General features: G+C 45.1%; 1 protein-coding gene across 3 annotated transcripts in view; it reads left to right on the forward strand.

The window, feature by feature from the left end:
• The first annotated feature begins 2,649 nt into the window (after window positions 1-2,649).
• LOC118092975 (ATP-sensitive inward rectifier potassium channel 12) overlaps window positions 2,650-20,674 on the forward strand; it is a 48,633-nt gene continuing 30,608 nt past the window's right edge. The window contains exons 1-2 of one of the 3 annotated variants that reach the window (XM_035131664.3): window positions 2,754-3,383; window positions 10,521-10,573. The gene's annotated coding sequence lies outside the window, so the exon portion shown is untranslated. Of the gene's footprint in view, window positions 3,384-10,520; window positions 10,574-20,674 lie in introns of all 3 variants that reach the window. The other 2 variants (XM_035131662.3, XM_088656481.1) reach the window with 2 other exon arrangements.

Below are 20,674 nucleotides of genomic sequence, written 5' to 3' on the forward strand. Positions count from 1 at the left end.
AACTGAGCTCTGGTGAGTTACGGCTGGACAAAAAGCCCCGCACCTACCTAATTCTCACTTTGGGAAACAATAAAAGAGCCGTTCTTTGAAATTCGCGCTACTCTGAATTTTGCAATACAGTTCTCAAGCCAAGAACCGTTTACAAAAATCCATATAGCAGGAGTGACTTGTCCCTTAAAAAAACATGTATTAGTGCAAATGATATTATATTAGGGGAAATTGCTTTGCGGAAATGCATTTATTGGGGGAAATGACATACGAACTCGTGTATATTGGGAGGAATTTGTACTAAAATCCTGATGAATTTCCATGAGGACTTAAAAAAAATGTGGAAATATGGAGAGCTACTGAACTCAAGTTTAGGAAAAATGAGAAAGTGAGGGAAGCAGAAACTGACAGAGTTTCCCATTCCTTGCCACATAACAGCAATGGTTGCTTTTTTAAAAAAGGAGGGTGTGGAACAGCTAGGCGTAACTTCTATTTTATATCTGGGGAAAGGCTAAAAATTAAACAAGGATCAATCGAGATATTGTGGAAGGGGAGGGTGGGAATCTTGTCTATATCTTTTTAAAATGGCTTCAAGAAAGACTACAGATTTTCCTCAAAGGATAAAACTGGTCAGTGTATATTTTTCATATGCACTAGACAGTCTACCCTTGATGAGGATTTCGAAAAACTTAAGTTGAAACTTCAAATGCACTCCTAAAATGGATAAACAGCATAAGAGAGAACACCCTTCCAATCAGATGATATATAAAGGGCTTCTTTTCTATACTCCCTCAAGGGAGTTGGACTTTCTTAGATCTCTTGTAGAATGGCCAAGTGTCTTATTTCACAGAGGGCAGCCCTCTAGTTTAAGGGCTTAAAATAAGGTCCCCTCCAGATTGGAGTGTGTGTGTGTGTGTGTGTGTGTGTGTGTGTGTGTGTGTGTGTGTGTTTTATTTAATTACAGTGAATCCTTGGTAGATTTATATGGTACTGGACTGCCTTGTGGACATAATACCACTTTATGCTTCCCCAATGCACCCTTGCTGCCTGGAGAGGCACTCTTTCAGTAAGTGGAACAAAAGCTGGAGACCCTCAGAATATTTGTGGGATAAAGGTTTTGGGATTTCAGCAGGAAGATGTGGAACTGGCGCTGAGCGGAAACGAAGCAGTAGGCCTGCCACGAAGCTTTTGCAGGCGCAAAGCGTATTTGCCATGAGATGGTGTTTAACTGCTTCAATACCATCACGAACACAAATCGTCATGTATCTGCAATGAAAGGGATGCCCGAGAAGGAAGGAGAGCCCTGGGGAAAGGGCAACTGAAGTTGCCTACCAGCAGTTAGGACATGAAAAGTTAGGCTGAGCAGGAGCAAGGGCTCACCTTCTTCCCCACTAAGACAGGATGGGTTTTATTTCAATGGAAGTAGAGCAATTCCTTCTACATTTGCATCTACACGTATATAAGTCAGCATGTACAGAATGTATCCATGTCCTTTTTTTGTCATCTCTTTTATCAGGAGCGGGTGTCAGGACCAGGTCAGCAATAACTCACATGGTGCCAGTGAATTTATTCCAAGAAAAAGACAACTCAGGAAGCCAGGCCTAGTGAGCACAGCAACTCTTCCTGGCGGCTCTTGAGCAAGTTCCAATGTGCTCCCACGGCTGGTTTTTGCAGTTGCATACACTCAGTTCCAGGGACCCAGGTGGCGCTGTGGGTTAAACCACTGAGCCTAGGGCTTGCTGATCAGAAGATTGGCGGTTCGAATCCCTGTGACGGGGTGAGCTCCTGTTGCTCGGTCCCAGCTCCTGCCAACCTAGCAGTTCGAAAGCACCTCAAAGTGCAAGTAGATAAATAGGAACCGCTACAGCGCGAAGGTAAACGGCGTTTCCATGTGCTGCTCTGGTTTGCCAGAAGTGGCTTTGTCATGCTGGCCATATGACCTGGAAGCTATACGTCGGCTCCCTTGGCCAATAATGCGAGACGAGCGCCGCAACCCCAGAGTCGATCACGACTGGACCTAAAGGTCAGGGGTCCCTTTACCTTTACACTCAGTTCCAGCCACGATCCGTATGCATCCTGTCATTTCTTGGGAAATATCGCTGTTTGATGCATTTCCCCTCAAACCAGCTTCCACCTGATCTGCAAAGGTAAGCCGTGTTTAAGCTGAGGTGTGTACATCTGAGACAGCCTTTGCACATGCGCAGACGACAACTTCACTGAACAGGAGTTTGGTGTGGGAAAACTAATCATGTAATTCACATCTTGTGAAGGCATCCTTGCCGCCTCTCCAGTGCGTACGGCGATGTAAGAAAAAAAAAAGCCGCTTGAAACACAGCATGGAAAAACGATCTCATTGTATTTGAAGCTGCTAAGGAGTACATCGCTTCTCTCTCGCCATGAGGGGCAGGAATAATTGGACATTTCGAAACATCCCCCCCCCCAAAAGGACCGCGGCCAATAGCGGTTTCTTGCTGAGAGAATGCAGCGATGAAGGTGGAGAGGGGAAAACAAAGGCAATGGTTGCTGTGGGTGAAATAATCTTGGGTGGGTGGGGGGTGGAAAACAGGCTTTGGAAAAGCTCCAGCCCAAGTAGCCCAAGAGGAAATGCAGAAACCAAACTTGTGGCTAATAAGAGAGAGACATTCAGTAGCTGCTGTTCTTGAGCAAAGCGGTAGGAGGGAGTGGAGCAGTGTGGGAGGGAGAGCCTCTCTCTCTCTTTCTCTTCTGCTGGTTGCCTGTGTTACATGCTCTGCCGAGAGAGAGGGAGAGAGAGATTGAGAGGGAGCCTTAGCTGGGAAGCCAACTGCACTGAACAGCAGCAGCATCCCCCCCCCCCGGATCAAATAGCCCAAGCCACCAATAGCACACAGCAAAAGAGGAGAAAGTGACTGACCACCACTCCACAGTGACAGTCAGGACGGCACCTTCATACCACACCAAGCGCAAGCCAGCCAAGATTTGAGCCGGGATTAAACTGAACAACTAAAAGAAGACTTGTTGTTGTTATTTTTTTTGTGGGAAGAAGATGGATCTGCGTCCCTTTCCCCAACCCCACTCTCGCCAGCTCCCATGGGATAGAAGGGTTTGACATTAAATTCGCTTCTATTGGATGTTCCTGGGCATTAGTTTTTCTGTTTACTTTTAGGAACTACATTTATATATTTGCCTCCAGAGGAGTAGGGGGGAAAGTTGGATATTCTTCTTCTTCTTTTTCCGCCCCCTGCTTGATTCCAAAGATTTCTGCCCTTGTGGTTAAAATGGAGTGGTGGATTCTCGACCCGAGGGCCGGCACAGCCCAAGTCTTGTGGGAAAAGAAGGAAGACTTCAGGAGGATCCCTACTTTCTCGGGACTTGCAGGAAGGTTTTGGGATTTGGTGGGATCCATGCAGTGAGAGGTAAGTGATGGACGGGGCGATGAGGGGGTTGCAAATTGATGCATACCAATGTATATATGTACAGAGCTGCAGGGGGCCGTATCAGTCTAGCAAGTTTTTTTGGGAAGGAACTGAAAAGAGCCATCTCATAGTGAATCACTCAGTCATGCCACAATCTGTAGCTAATGAAATGAAGGCAGGGAATCAAGGAATGGAAGGGAAGGAGCAGCTTCCGGGCACCGGAGGAATCCTCAAAGGTGAAATAGCACCGGCGTGGGCTGGCTTTGAGTCATAGAATCATGAGAGATTAGATGAGACCATAGCTGTCAAGTTTTCCCTTTTCTCGCGAGGAAGCTTATTCAGCATAAGGGAATTTCCCTTTAAAAAAGGGAGAACTTGACAGCTATGGAAGAGACCTTTGGAGATCATCTAGCACAGTGCAGGGGTCTCACATGGTCCTGTTTGTTCAGCCTTTTAGTTTTTAACTACACACACACACACACACACACACACACACACACAGAGGCTACAGATGCGTTTTAAATAGATGAAGCAAGAGGGCAGACTCAGCATCACTTGCAAGAGAAAGCAGAACTCATCTCTGTTGAATGATCCTCAGGCTGTATACTCTTTGCTTAAGTAGCAAAAGTCAATGGCTTGCTGGAACCGGCTGAGACCTAACCAGTTCGCTGATCTTTGCCAGGATCCCAGTAACCTGTAGATATTAGGCGTGTGATCCAGCAGAGGTCATCAGCCAGTGGTCCTTTGATGAACTGCGGTTGACCTTTTTGCCCCCTGTGCTGAGGCCAGATCCATTGCCACCTGAAACAGGCACTTATCTAGGGGGTAAAGCCCACTAGGCACAGGGGGGGCTTCTGAGTAAACCTGCAAAGAACCGAGCTACTAAACTAATAATAATAAAAAAAGAGCAATTACGGTATTATTTTTATTTGTAGGATTTATTGAATGCCCTTCACCATCATGTCCCAGGGTGCGTTCTGATATTATCATCAGGCAATTATAAAAACAAGTAAACAGTGATAAAGTCAGTGTTACATACATGGAAACCCCCCCCCCCCAAATTGGGAACTGTAGTTTACCACTAAGAGTTACAATTGCCAGCACCCTTAGCAGGCTGCTGTTCCTAGGGCTCTTGGGTGGGAAGGAATTTGCTTTCAATGGCTGTTGCAAACATAGCCAAAATGAGCTAATCCAATCCAAGCAAAACGGGACAGTATGGATTCAACAAAAGAAGTGTTTCCCACAAAACAAAACACCTTACCAGACAAATGGGTGATGATAATAACAGACCTCTAAGCAACTGCTTTAAGAGTGTGTGGTGCTCTAAATTTACAGACAGGTGCATATATATTTTGGAGGGCGCTCCAAGCAGTGCAGAGTTCAATATTCCGAAAGAGGGAAGATCTGGAGTAAGGCGGGATCTAGATTAAAAGAGTCTAGGAAAATAGGGGGAAAGTAGAAAAAGAAAAAGCAGCTAGGTTTTCACATAACCATGCTCCTCTGGCCTGAGAGATCATTTACATTGGTGATATATGCTCTGCACTAAAATAATTGGGGGGCTGAAATAGCCTTTTAAAACACTTGCTGTTTTTAGCCGTCTAAAGTAAGATTAGACCATGTTAAACATTGCAGCCCTATAGACATTTATCTTTGAGCAAGTCCCAGCAAGCTGAATGAGTAGGTGTGTACAAGATTGCACTGTAAATCCTTTATAGTCTCTGCACTGCTTTAAAAACAAAACAAAACCAAGGGTTTTTTTTTTTAATTCCAAGCTTCTTTTCGATGTCTGTGATCGTGACCTCTGCGTTTCTGGACCTGCTTTGAAACTTTCCCAAAGCTTGTGTGATTGCATAAGTGACAGTGCTTAATAGACAATTAGGGAGTAAGCCCCATAGAACATAGTGTAAATATGTACACAGGATTGTGCTGTTAGCCTCTGTTTACCATCCTGAATGTTCACCTCTCTGAACTCACTTGAACCACTTCTATAGATTTGGAGAATGACCCCCCCCAAAGAAAGTGTTTAAAGGGCAAAGATTCTGATTCTGTCAGCTGCTGGGACCAACCCCCCACCCCCACTAGAATGATGATGATGATGATGATGATGAAGATTTCTATTTGTACCCCACCCCTCTGACTGGGTTGTACCTCACTTTCTAAAGAATGAACATTGAATACACTGGGGCTTCCATTTGGTAACACACACACACACACATAAGATTCTGCTAAGTGTGAGGGTTTTCTTTTAAAAAAAAACATTTTTATTGAGTTTCAGAACTCAATAATATACTGAATAAAACCATACTGTACTCGGGAGGGGGGGGAATCAGTCCTCATCCTAAATGAGAGGTTTGTTTTTAAAAAAACAAAAAACCTGTTTTTAAAAGCATCCCTTGAAAGAAATTTGATTTTTCATTATTATACTGAATGCATTTTAAGTCTGCAAAGGCATACATGCATATATTAATGGTGTTGAACAGGCAACACATCTACGTTAAACGATTGTGGGTTTTATTCAATGCTATCCCTACCCAGAGGAGCCCTATTGAAATGAATGGGCGTGACTCCTTCAGGTCCATTAATTTCAATGATTCTGCTCAACATAGAACTTAGTTGGTTGCAGCCCAGTGAGAACATGTTCAGCTAGGGGTTTTTTTGTGGGGGGGGCAGTACCCTTTGAGAAGAGAAGGAGGCTATCGGTCTAGATTTCCTCTCACCAAATTACCTGTTTTCAGATTCCATTTTTAGAGATGTTTCCCCCTTCCCACCCCACCCCGTTTCTTCTGGAGTAATGAATGGCCTTGTCTTATGTCTTTAAAAGCAAGGAAAGGGTCTTAGAAATATAGAGTTGAAAGGGACCACAGGGCTTCTCTAGCCCAACCCACCAACGTATGACTCGAACCCACGACCCTGAGATCAAATGTCTCATGGCCTACCAACTGGGCCAGATTTAATTAGGCAGCCACCAGTGGCTGACCCCGCTGAACTCGAAAGTGTTACTAAATTGTAATGACGTTTGTAATGTGAAATTGATTGTGATAATTAGGGATATAAAATAGGTGGATAAAGCATAAGATGCTGAAAACCTACGGTAAACTTTAAATCTAAGAACCTATGGGAGGGAGGGGAGGGAGTCTGAAGGTTCAGAGAACCTTGTAATTTAATGTTTGAACTGGTTAAAGTGTATAAAAATGTGAAAATCCAATTAAAAATGTATAAAAATAAATTAAAATAAATAAAATTCCCTGTAACTCAAAAAGATAAAGAAAAAAGAGAGAGAGTGTGTTACTAATTCCAATGACACAACTAGGAAGTTTCCTACATAATATACATGAATCATTCATGCAGAATAAGAGAAATAACTTTTGCAACTGGTACTCTAAACCCAGATAGATAGATGATATAGATAGATAGATGATAGATAGATAGATAGATGATAGATAAGATAAGATAAGATATCTTTATTGTCATTGTCCCCTTGCGGGAACAACGAAATTACTCGGTTGCTACATCCACTCAGATAAAGCATTCCGCATAATCCAAAATAGATAGATAGATAGATAGATAGATAGATAGATAGATAGATAGATAGATAGATAGATGAGAGATGATAGCTAGCTAGATGATAGATAGATAGATTAGATAGATAGATAGATAGATAGATAGATAGATAGATATAGATAGATGATGATAGATAGATAGATAGATAGATAGATAGATAGATAGATAGATAGATAGATAGATAGATAGATAGATAGATAGACGGGCTGGTGAAGTTCTACACAGAGCAGATCCTAAGTTAGCTATGCCTATGGATTTCAATGGATAGGACTAGCACGCAATACAACCCAAAATCTTCCTCTGTGTGTCTTGCAACCCACACTCCATCAGTTGCCTCCTTGCTTATCCACCTTCCTGTCAATCTCAGATAGCAATGAGCTGACAATGTATTCCTTTCGCCACTGGGCAAGCTGAAAACTATAATGCTAATCAGGAAAAGCAAAATCACACATCTAAAAAGACATTGTGCTACAGGAATAGCAACATCTCTCTACAAAGAGCTGGCAATGATAATAATTTCCCCTCCGAGTATTATATTTGGAAGGTGCCTTCAATTACCACCTTAATGTCTCGCTGGCTGGCTTGGTGTGGCGGACTAGAATAGCAGGCATCTTTTAGGAGCAAGAATCCTAGAGGGAAAATGTACTGGCAGAGTAGCACCTAAGACGAGTGTCGGTTTCAGACCTGTTAAAGCAGCGAGAGTGTGATCACAGGAAAGCTGCGAGGCTGTGTGTGTTTTAGAAACCTTCTTTGTTCCGATGGCAGCCGCCTGCTTTGTAAAAACAGCGCAAGCGAAGAATCTATTTTTGCCGCCTGTTCTTAGAAAGATCTGTGGTGCCTTATTTACCAGCACATATTGAGACCTGACAATTTTTTTAGGGAAATGGTCGATACTGAGAGGTTGGGGGTTGCAGTTCTTACGACCAAAGTCTGAGTGCACGGGGGTTGGGCAGCCAATAGCCTCCTCAAACTGGAAATCTGGGCAAAGAAACATCACTCATAGCTTCATAGATCCGAAGCCCACGTATTTGAATCGTCCATGGAAAACGGTATTGTCAAATCTTGTAAAAATAGTCCCTCCACCCCCAATGCTACTTCAACAAATCTGCAGCCTGGACACTGAACTAGGATTTGCCTCTCCCAAGAAGTTGGAACCCCTCTATCTAATTATTAATAATTGTGCTTGCATATCTTGCCCATCCACTGAGAAACTCAGGGCATCTCTGCAGGTAAAGTTATCCTTACCTTCACCCTGTGAAGTGGGCTAGGCTGAGAGACCATTGCTGAGAGACCAGGTTGCCTAGCAAGAGATTCATAGCCAAGTGGGCATTTGTATCCTGGTCTTCCAGGTTCCAGCCTGAACTGTTACTATACCACACTTGAGCCATGGAGGGAAGAGGCTGCCCAAGGGATTGGTCCAAGATCACCCAGTGTGCTACAGAGCTGCATGGGGATTCGAACCCAAGGCTCACCAATCCAGCTGCAAAACAAGCCACGCTACCTTTCCAAGCCCATGGCCACTTTACCATGAACTCTGAAAGATGTTCTCTCTTATACAAGGCACAAGAGCGAGCAGAAGAAGTTAGCACATCAAACCATTGGTCTCTTCAACTCAGTATTGTCTACACCGGGGATGGGGAAGCTGTGGCCCTCCAGAGGCTATTGGACTACAGCTCCCATCATCCTTGACCACTGGCCATGCTGACTGTGGCTGGTTAGTGGGAGTCCACAATATCTGGAAGCTACTGTGTTGTCTATCCTTGGTGTAGACCAGCCTTGTGTCTCCACGTGTTATTGGACTACAACAGGCATCCCAAAACTTTGGCCCTCCAGATGTTTTGGACTACAGTTCCCATCATCCCTGACCACTGGTCCTGTTAGCTAGGGATCATGGGAGTTGTAGGCCAAAACATCTGGAGGGCCGCAGTTTGGGGACACCTGGACTACAACCCCCATCACCCCCGGTCATCTTAGCCAATGGTGATGGATGATGGGAGCTGTAGTCCAACAGGATCTCAGGACCCTAGATCGAAGAACACTGCTGTAGACAACACTGAGACAGATGGGCCACTTCTTCCAACAGGAAAGATGCCAGCGTCTCCTTTACTTCAGGCAGCAAAATGCCTTATACCAGTCCTAAAGCCCATTGCCTTTTAAAACCGAATGTTTGCTTTTCTAGCAATGATATTAAGATGCAGGGGTTAAAATATCATTCCAAGGGTGTGTCTACATGGCCCGTTTGCTCAATATTCATTCTGATTTGTTTGCAGGGAGATTAAATAGCATTGGTTAATTTATTGAACCTTCATTCTTATTTGTTTGCGGGAACGGTATGCAATGTTGAACCAAGCAGGTGTTAAATTAGGTAAAGGTAAAGGGACCCCTGACCATTAGGTCCAGTTGTGACCGACTCTGGGGTTGCGCGCTCATCTCGCATTATTGGCCGAGGGAGCCGGCGTATAGCTTCCAGGTCATGTGGCCAGCATGACAAAGCCGCTTCTGGCAAACCAGAGCAGCACATGGAAACGCCGTTTACCTTCCCGCTGTAGCAGTTCCTATTTATCTACTTGCATTCTGACGTGCTTTCGAACTGCTAGGTTGGCAGGAGCTGGGACCGAGCAACGGGAGCTCACCCCGTCTCAGGGATTCGAACCGTCAACCTTCTGATCAGCAAGCCCTAGGCTCAGTGGTTTAACCACAGCGCCACCTGGGTCCCCTGTTAAATTACTCCACCCCAAAGGAGGGATGGCTTTTTGAAAGTTATGGGCTATGCAGATATGGCAAAGCTGATGACAATATTAAAAGATCAAAATGATGAGCTTTCTATAGAACAATGGAGGCCTTTTTGGACTATTTCGAAAAGCACTACAAACAAACGAAACGATGTACGGGCAGGATTCGAGATAGGAGCAGCGAAAGGAAAATGATAAAGTATAATTGTATTAGAGGGATTTTGGTAACAGACGGGAATTTGATCTATAACGCAGTAGAAAAGAGTTTGAATGAAAAGACCGTGGAAGTGTGGGTGGGAAGTCAAGACATGAAACAATGTAACTATTTAATTTTAGGTTAATTTGTAAAAAAAAAAAGGAAATTCAATAAAAATTATATTGGGGAAGGGGGGGAAATTAAATTACTCCACCCCACACGTTCCGCTGCCTTTTCTCATCACTCGTCTTACTGCAAAAGGTCTGAACTTTTGGGGAGGGAGGCTTGTCACACAAGACTAGAATTGCGCAGTGTCAATAGGCTGGCATGTGATTGGATCACACCTGAAAATAACTGTCTTGCAAGGGCCCTGGAACTTTAATCTTACAGTACCCTTGTTAGGTAGCTTAAGCTCAGAGTAGCCAGCCTGAGTTCGCCCATCACATGTCAGGACTGGCAGAGATTTAAACTTGAGATTTCCCCAAATGAAATTCAGTAGGATAGCAGCTGCTCGGTTTGGGAGATAGTTGCGATTACTCAGCGGCAAATCGCTGTTGTGCCTTTCACAGCCTCTCCTTCTCCAGAAACCAGGAGGCAAAGCTGTTCACAGCACAGAGGCAAATATCAATCAATTGCCATTTTTTGCAGATCAAGCTTTGCAGATCGAGCTGCACAAGAGGAAATCTGTCAACAAGGGAAAGGTGGGATCCTGCACATTCTTTAATATATATATATTGTTGCGTGTATTCGATAGCTGAGTTTTGTGAGCCCCCTGGTTTGCAAACTAAATTAGGAGTTTGAATCTCACCTCTGCCAAGAGCTTCACTCTACAGCTTTAGGAAGACACCAATTCAACCCCAGGTCCGCTGCCCCATCTCCTTAAAAGACTCTGTGGTTAAAAGAGATGAAATAAAGCAGATTTGGGGCTCTGAAGCCTTGCTCAGCACAACACCTTTGCCCTACATTTCCATGTATCTCCCTATATACATAAAAATGTAATGCTGCCATCACACAGTCCCCATGGGGTGATTTCTAATCATCTATATACAGGTAACGGACTTGTTCTCAGGAGTATGGACCCTTTTTAATGTAATAACAGCACCACCCACTCAGAATTAGGGCAGCAGGCTCAGGTTTTGAGGAATTACTGTACAAAAAAATCTTGTTTTAAGGGGGAAGAAGTCCTAATTGGGGAGGGGGCACTGGACACCCCATTGGGGACTGAGCATGCTCAGTAGGCATGGACTGTTGGGAGAGAAACCCAGAAGGGTGGAGGAGGAATGGAGTAACCTGGAAAATGGCATGGCTGGCTGGAAACCTGCGCAGGGCATTCTGTACTACAACATTTTGTTGCAGCTCTCATTTGTTTACATCTCTTTCCAGCTTTTGCAGGGAGAACCACTTCCGTGCCATTGCCGGAGGTGGAGTTGTGGGCAGCCCGACGAGCCCATTGCGTGGGGGCTGCAGTGTCAGCCCCTACGCAATGGAAGTTCCCGCCTGCGTCACCCACGCCCTTGTCCAATAGGGATGAGGGGGCGGGGCCGCAGGGTTTAAACCCCACCGCGCGGCCGGAGCTCGCTCTCTTCCTCTTAGTTCGCCGGAGCGAGCAGAAGCACCCGCCCACCCGCCCCTTAAAAAGAGAATAGGGGGCGCTGCTACGGACCTGGTCGGTTGCCTGGTTAGTCAGTGGACCGGGTAGGACTTTTCCCATACTGGGCTAGCCATGATGGGTTTTTCGCCTACCTCGTAGCATGTCGTCACAACTTAGGTTAGGCGGTTAGGCGTTGGAAATTTGCATAACAATAAGATGGAGGAGGGGCAGATTGCGTCCTCACCTGCCCAAATTTGGAGAAGTAATTCCGTTAAAGGATTCCGGGGGCGAGGCTTGGTCCAGAGCCTGGAGTCGCCAGGGCCGTAAGGCACGCCCCGTACGGTGGCCACAGAAGGAGTTCCGGTTGATCGGCATCGCCGGGTTCCTTACTGGTGGTTAACTTCTCAAGGACTTCAACACACGGGTTGGAGTCGGATTTAGTCTGATAGGTTCCAACGCCTAAGCCAATTCCGCTCAACATGCATATTTAATAAAGTTGTGGCCTGAACCACCCAATTAACCTTTAAATTCTGTGTCACGTGTCATTATTACACTGATCGGAGGGCATTGCTACACAATTCAGGGTTGCCAACTTCTCCCTCCCCAAATTGGGCTATGAATGGTTGCATAACAACAAGCAGGGAGATCCTGCAAAGGGGTTGCTTTTTTCGGTTAGAAGATGTCATGCTTGGGGAAGCTTCCTCTGCTGTTTTGCTTTTGTTTTAAATAGTCCCCCCAGCTGTTGGAGGCACAGGAAGCTTGCCCAACAAACAAGGGTGGGAACTTGAATGAGTTCTTCTTGTTTGGCTGGCAGGCGGGCTGTTCTGGATGTGATGAGGGTACTTCTCTAACTTTGGAAGGAAGGCAAGTGGCTAGGAAATGGGCTTCTCGTAAACTTGGCCTGGTGGGTGATGACAGTTCTCTGCTTCACGAGGCTTCAAGATGTGGTGAGAAAGCCAGTCCTGCTGCATTTGGGGAGCCACCTGTTCATTCAGCCGAGCTGGACTCTGGTTGTGTGCCCTAAGTCCTGCCCTGACAGCACCCCAGTCTAGGACGATCAAATGATCACCTTGCTTCCTTGAACATTCGGGGCACAAGGACCCAGAGCAATTGGGAAGGGGCCCAAAATTGGCTTCCCCTGGAATGACCTCCTGGCTAAGCCTCAATTTATCACCCTGTTCAAGAGAGAGGGAGAACTTTTTTACACCTGTAGCCACAGATTCTAATCTCAGCTCAAGCAACCCACTGCCTCTTGGCATAAATTCTGGTTGTGGTGTGGAATATGTGGGTTAATAGAGCCAGTCTACCTTACAGGGTTGTTGTTAAGGCTGCTGAAATAGTGAATTGGAGAACACTTAGGAGAAGCATGATCAACTGGAGAGAGAGACAGGGGGGAAAGTTGAAAAGACTTTGGGGAGAACTGAGGCTGTTTTGCAGTGCTTTCCCATTCATGTCTGTTCGGAAGTAGGGGTGGATTTTGTCTGAGCATCTCGATGCCGAGCTTCACTACACAGATTTTCTCAAAATTCTCACTTCACTGCTTGATCTCGCTGACAAGCAAGTTATTCCCCCAACCCCCGGTTCTGCTAAAAATATGAACTATTTTTGCATATAATATGCATTATTATCTGTGATATTATACACATATGAATATAGATTCCAGGTTTCCTAAAGTAACCAGTAGAAGCACAGGTACTTACAACAATGCACATAACTGTATAAAAATGCAGTTTGGTATTTTATTACTTATAAAATAATGATGTAGAAATATAGGGCAGCATGGGTGTGACTCTTTCATGTGTATTATCTGTGCTTGGATATAAGCAGGCAGATGATGCAAATGATGGTTTGATGTGGGCAAAGCATGGCTGAGATGGAATATGTGTATAAATCCATTTACAATTGATTCCTCTTCCATCTCTACTCAATAGTAGACCCTACTGCAGTCAATGCTGCTTATTCCTGAGTAAGCGTATTGCAGGCTGGCAGACATCTGTTTGTCTGCAAGGTTTGGGAATCACTGTATGTGAATAAGAAGTTTAATTTTGCTAGCAGTTTGGAGTTGATGCAATCTGAAGTGATTTGTGGCCTGAGCTTTTTATTGAGGTCTTTTTTTTTAATTATCCTCATTCGTTCTGGTCTTCTGTTTCTATTACTGAAGCTCAGGTGTGAGTCTCATTGCTTAACTCTCTATAGTACTATATTTGCACTAGTCAGTCATCACACTGTCTTCATTGCCTACTTCCCAAAGTCTAAAGGTGGGGGTGGGGGAAGAGGGAAGGGACAGGAAGGGGAAGGAGGGAACGTGTCTATAGTAAATAACGTGGAGGCAGGAGGGTTAAGGGAAAGCCTAGCAGGGAAAAGAAGGTTACAGGTAGGTAGCCGTGTTGGTCAGATGTAGTCGAAACAAAAGAAAAAAAATCCTTCCAGTAGCACCTTAGAGCATGGGCGTACCCAGCAAGGGGCGGGGGGGCAGCTGCCCCCCGAAGCAATTTTTTTTAAAAAAAATGTTATAAAGTGATGAAACGAGGAGGCTAATATTTTCCCCCCTGCAACAAGGCACCCACTCCTCCTCGCTTCTTTCCCACCACCCTCTCATTCACTCCTTATCTTTAAATCCGATCTTAATCCTTTCAGGCTTTAACTGCTAGCCTGTCCTGAGCAGTCGAAGTGCCCCCCCCCACTAGCCTCTCTTAGCCTTTCCCTCTTTCACTCTATCATCCTTTTTTTGCCTTCCGATCCAATTTTCCCCACCCGTTCCCTTTCCCGTTCCTTCCCTTCTGACCCTCCCCTCCATCTCTTCCCTGACCCTTATCATTCTCCCATCGCTCTTGGCTAGATTGCAGGCTCCTTTTCCTTTGCTTTTGTCTAAGAGCACCCGGCCCCACCCCCTCCCCTCCCTGCATTTTATCCTGTTAGGTAGAATGAAGAACGGAGTTTTTGCAGTGATATTTGGGTGAGCAAGTAATCCCCTTGCCCCTGAAAGTTAGGCGCCCCCCCAAACTGAAGTTTTAACCCTGCACCCCAATAAAATAGGTGATGAAACAGGTCATTTCCCCTCTCAAAAAAAAACCCACTGAACCCCACTAAAACGGGGTAGATCACCTCCAGTTTATAACTCTGCGCGTAGATCGCAGTCTCCTGGAAGTTGGCCACCCCTGCTCTAAATCATAGCCTGAGTTTCTCCCTGCTACCGGTATTTGCTGTACAACGTTAGTTCATTGCCAATGTTTTGATTTGCTGGTTTGGGGGCTTGGTGTAAGGGAAAGGGGTGTTTGTTTGGGGGGGGGGGCGAGCGCCTGGAGGTCCTTAGCTCCCTGGTGGGAGCCGTTACTCCATCTAATAATTATGTTCTGTTCCCGGGGCAGCAGTTGGAGCTGTTCGCTGCAATCTGTGGCTATTTCTCTGTTCTAGAGGGAGGCGTTTGTCTTATTGTTTGTGGTAGCCTAAATTGTTTGCTTTAAGAGTACATCACAGTGCGTGGTCAGGCGTTTTTTGCTCTGCTTACTTTAGGCGGGAATCGCCATAAGAAACCCCCCTCCCCCCAAAAAAATAAGCCATAGGCTTATTTTCTTGAGGAAAAATAAATATAAGACAGTGTCTTATATTCGGAGAAACACTGTACAGTCGTACCTCGGGTTACGACCACCTCGGTTTGCGAACAGTTCGGGTTACGAACTGCGCAAACCCGGAAGTGTTTTCGCCACGCGTGCGTGCGCAGAAGCGGCGCGCGCGCGATCTGCGCATGCGCAAAGCGCGAAAATCGCGATCTGCGCATGCGCAAAATGGCGGCGCCCATCGCGTTCGGTTCCGGATCGCAGTTCGTAACCCGAGGTATTACTGTATATATACTTTTCTTAAAATTTTGGTTTCATTCGCCTTTTCCGTGCTGAAATGTCACAAGCTGAATGACCATGGCTTGCCCCCCACCCTAGTTTTGATCCTGGGTACGCCCCTACCTTAGAGACCAACTAAGTTTGTCATAGGTATGAGCTTTCGTGTGCATGCACACTTCTTCAGATACATTGAAACAGAAGTCACCAGACCCTTATACAGGTGAAACTTGGAAAATTAGAATATCGCTGAAAAGTGCATTTATTTCAGTAATGCAACTTGTTATTTTTTACTTTTCTTTTAATTTTTACAAATGCTTTCTTTTGGAAATTCCACAGTAATAAAAGAAATAAAAGAAATAGTTACAATAGTACAAAAATAAACAAAAATAAACCTCGCCATTACATTTCATTAATTACATTCCATTTATACTTGACCCGCCTAACGACAAATAATTACAATTACAACAAACAAGGCTTGACATATCTTGCTTTGCATGTCATGAATCTATCTCATATATTGGTTTCACCTTTTAAGTTGCATTACTGAAATAAATGCACTTTTCAACGATATTCTAATTTTCCGAGTTTCACCTGTATATAGTGAGAGGGTGGGGAGGAGTGTTACTCAGAAGGGTGGTGGGAATGGGTGATTGACTGATAGGTGTGGTTAACCTGTTGACGACTGTTAATGACTGCAATTGGTCTTACAGGAAAAAGCAAGGGGTGAGATGGCTAAAAATAACTTTATCATGCATAATGTGATAAGAATCTAATGTCTCTATTCAGACCAGGTCTCTCCATGCTTTCTTCGTGACCCCATGGACCATAGCACGCCAGGCACTCCTGTCTTCCACTGTCCCCCGCAGTTTGGTCAAACTCATGTTCATAGCTTCGAGAACACTGTCCAACCATCTCGTCCTCTGTCGTCCCCTTCTCCTAGTGCCCTCCATCTTTCCCAACATCAAGGTCTTTTCCAAGGATTCTTCTCTTCTCATGAGGTGGCCAAAGTATTGGAGCCTCAGCTTCACGATCTGTCCTTCCAGTGAGCACTCAGGGCTGATTTCCTTAAGAATGGATAGGTTTGATCTTCTTGCAGTCCATGGGACTCTCAGGAGTCTTCTCCAGCACCATAATTCAAAAGCATCAATTCTTCGGCGATCAGCCTTCTTTATGGTCCAGCTCTCACTTCCATGCATCACTACTGGGAAAACCATAGCTTTAACTATATACGGACCTTTGTAGGCAAGGTGATGTCTCTGCTTTTTAAGATGCTGTCTAGGTTTGTCATTGCTTTTCTCCCAAGAAGCAGGCGTCTTTTAATTTCGTCACTGCTGTCACCATCTGCAGTGATCAAGGAGCCCAAGAAAGTAAAATCTCTCACTGCCTCCATTTCTTCCCCTTCTATTTGCCAGGAGGTAGTCTTACACAATTACGCCCTTAAGACAGGATCTGTAAGCAAAAGACAATGGGAGGCTTTCCCATTTCCTTCCTAATTGCAGAGGAATAATTGAGGTCAATTTTGGGAAAGTCAAAATGGTTTCAGGATTGCTCTCCCGTACTATTTCAGACACGTGGTTTATATACTTATGTACAGGTGAAACTCGGAAAATTAGAATATCGTCGAAAAGTGCATTTATTTCAGTAATGCAACTTGTTACTTTTTCTTTTTCTTTTATTTTTTACAAATGCTTTCTTTTGGAAATTCCACAGTAATAAAACAAATAGTTACAATAATACAAAAACAAACATCGCTATTACATTTCATTAATTACATTCCATGTATAATTGACCCGCCTAACGACAAATAATTACAATTACAACAAATAAAGGCTTGACGTATCTTGCTTTGCATGTCATGCATCTATCTCATATATTGGTTTCGCCTTTTAAGTTGCATTACTGAAATAAATGCACTTTTCGACGATATTCTAATTTTCCGAGTTTCACCTGTGTGTGTTTGCCTTGTACATTTACGGACGTTTCATTTATATTTGAGACCTTAGCATTCTTATATAACAAAGCTTTCTAAGCAACTGGGCAGGCTGGCCTAAATAAGAACGTCTCCAGCAGTTTCACAAATGACAAGGCAGAAAATTGTGTAGCCTTTGCCTGAATGTGGTTTGAGGGTGGGCTGTGAGCCAGCTAGCAAGAGGCCACATCACGTGGATGGCTCTCAGTTCTCCTAGCTAGACTCTGTCTTGTCAGGTGCCACCCGCCTTGAGGAGCTGGAGTAACTTAATATCTCCATGTGGTACACTATAACCTTTGAAAGTTTGCCACGGCAAGACTGGGAGATCCTCAAAGGCTGCATTTAGCATTTCCCTGAGGGGAAGTTTTGTGTTTTCTTCCCTGCCCCCCCCCCCAAGTCTTTACCATCCTTTGGATGGGAGGTGGGGAAGGGAGGTCAAATTTAGCCACAGCATTCCCTGTGTAGTGGCACAGAGTTTGCAGGGTCAAAGCCCGGCTCCCCCTCCCCTCCCCTCTCTGGTCATCCTGTGACTGCCCCCTCCCGCCCTCCTCTGCTATCTGATCCTGCCTCAACAGTTGGCATAAGTGAAGAGCATATGTGTGAATTTAAGGAGGGAGACAAGGACATGGAAGTGTGTATTTCAAGTCCAGCTGTTTGGAAAAATATACACCTCTGTGTCCATGAGAGAGGCCTCGTGACTGACTCTGGCGTTGCGGCGCTCATCTCACGTTATTGGCCGAGGGAGCCGGCGTACAGCTTCCAGGTCATGTGGCCAGCATGACAAAGCCGCTTCTGGCGAACCAGAGCAGCACACAGAAACGCCGTTTACCTTCCCGCCAGAGTGGTACCTATTTATCTACAGGGTGAGCTCCCGTTGCTCGGTCCCAACTCCTGCCAACCTAGCAGTTCGAAAGCACATCAAAGTGCAAGTAGATAAATAGGTACCGCTACAGCGGGAAGGTAAACGGCGTTTCCATGTGCTGCTCTGGTTTCGCCAGAAGCGGCTTTGTCATGCTGTCCACATGACCCGGAAGCTGTACACTGGCTCCCTCAGCCAGTAAAGCGAGATGAACGCTGCAACCCCAGAATCGTCCGCAACTGGACCTAATGGTCAGGGGTCCCTTTACCTTTACCTTTATGCAGACATGTAACATGCAGGCATGCATTTAACCTCTCTTTATCTGCTTACTGTTCATTCAAAAAAAATTAACGAGTGTTTTTAAATATATGTTTTCAACCATCCTGTTGATAATTCTAAGATTTGGGGGTTGTTGTTTTCATGTGTTGACATTTGGGGTCAGTCTATTTCTGGTCTGAGTCAATTTCACACCTGCTCGTTCGTAAGAATATAGGAAGGGCTCTGCTGGATTGGACAATCCTGTCTAGCATCCGGTTCTCACAGTGGCCAACCAGATGTCTATGGAAAGCCCACAAGCAGTCGAGGGAGCTGGGTATGTTTAGCCTTGGAAAGATGAGATTGAGAGGGGATGTGATAGCCAGCTTCAAATATCTCAAGGGGCGTCACGTGGAAGAGGGAGCAAGCTTGTTTTCTCCTGCTCTGGAAGGCAGGAACTCAAACCAATTGCTGTTCTAGCCAAAATTGGTTTGAAATCCACATCGTGATAATGGTTTCATAATATCGCAAATCGCAATGTGTGTGTGTGTGCGTGATATATATAAAACTGTGATAGGGGAAAACCGTGAAGCCGGTTTATCGCTTCTCTCGTGATTTCTGCTGCCTCTGTTGCTCTGTACTATAAAATAACAGTTGTAACCCTATGTTAAAGGTAAGTAAAAATGTCCCAGTTTTAGACTGCTAAGTAGTACCGGTAGTTGCCGTGACATTACACTGTTTGCCTTTACAGTGGTACCTTGGTTTTCAAACTTAATCCATTTCGGAAGTCCGTTCCAAAACCAAAGCATTCAAAAACCAAGGTGTGCTTTCCCATAGAAAGTAATGCAAAACGGATTAATCCGTTCCAGACTTTTAAAAACAACCCCCAAAACAGCAATTTAACATGAATTTTACTATCTAACGAGACCATTGATCCATAAAATGAAAGCAATAATCAACGTACTGTACTACAGTATAAAATAAATAAGACCCTATTGTAGACGATAAAAATTAAAATTAATGTTTTTTCTTATCTGCACTGATGATAGTCATTGTTTGGATGGGGGGCTTTTATCCATTTCCACAGTCACACAGTAGCTGAACTGGGTTCCACATAGTCACAAAGACAAATTAACCAAATTAACAAAAAAAGCCTCAAAGCAAAAATACAAACTAAATAGCAAAAACATAAGTGCCAAATACAATGGTACCTTGGTTCTCGAACTTAATCCATTCTGGAAGTCCATTTGACTTCCGAAATGTTCGAAAACCAAGGCACAGTTTCTGATTGGTGCAGGCACCCTGGAAACAAAATCTCTTCCCTCTTCGGGGGGAGGAGATGTTGTGGGCCCACGAGTCCTTCACGTGAGGGGGGAATGGCTAGCATTCCCCCCAGCCCATTGGTTCCTTCCCCGCCGCGGCGTGCCCATGGCGCACCCAATCAGGATGCTCCTTGGGGGCGCGGCTCGCGCATTTAAGGGAGCGCGCGGCGGGGAAACGGCCTCTTTCTTCCGGACCTGACCTGCTTTTAGCACTCGCTGAAGCACTCGCTGAATCACTCGCTGAATCACTCGCTCCAACGGCGTTTTTCAACGCCAGCCATTTTCCTTCCTTAGCGCCTAAGGTGACTACCCCCAAGCCGCGCGGCGCTGCATCCCAAATGCGGAAGGGTACTCCCCTAAGGAGTCCGGGGCGTTGCCATGTCCGAAGCCGTGGTAGGTGAGGGCCTGAGGGCACGCCCCTAATGGTGGCCCCAGGATGAGTTCCTAGTTGATGTGCATCGCAGGACTCATCCAACGGTGGTTAAACCTTCACAGACTGCCAGCAGAGCGGGCTGGAGTCAGATATAGTCGGTTAGATCCAATGCCTATGCCAATACCCCTCTACAGTCGTAATCAATAAAGTTGTGGCCTTTCATGCCCATTAACCCTATACCTTGTGTCTCGTGTCTTTATTTTCGCGGGGAGGGCTCGGGGCATCGCCACACAATAGCCAACAGCCGCATTGGATGTTCAGCTTCCGAAAAACATTCGAAAACCGGAACATTTACATCTGGGTTTTCGGTGTTTGGGAACCAAGGCGTTTGAGAACCAAGGTATATAGTTACATCCTCTTTTCAGACATAGTGATACAGTATATTAGTATATTGTGATGTTTAGCTGGTGATATATCGCAAAGTTGAAAACCAGATATCGCCCAGCTCTACTGTTTGTCTCTACATAGTTCCATCCTTGTTCCAGACCTTGTGATATATCGGTATATCAAGATGTTTAGCTGGTGATATATCACAAT

This window comes from Zootoca vivipara, chromosome 13 (genome assembly GCF_965207765.1).
Source record: "Zootoca vivipara chromosome 13, rZooViv2.hap1.1, whole genome shotgun sequence".
Lineage (NCBI taxonomy): Eukaryota > Metazoa > Chordata > Lepidosauria > Squamata > Lacertidae > Zootoca > Zootoca vivipara.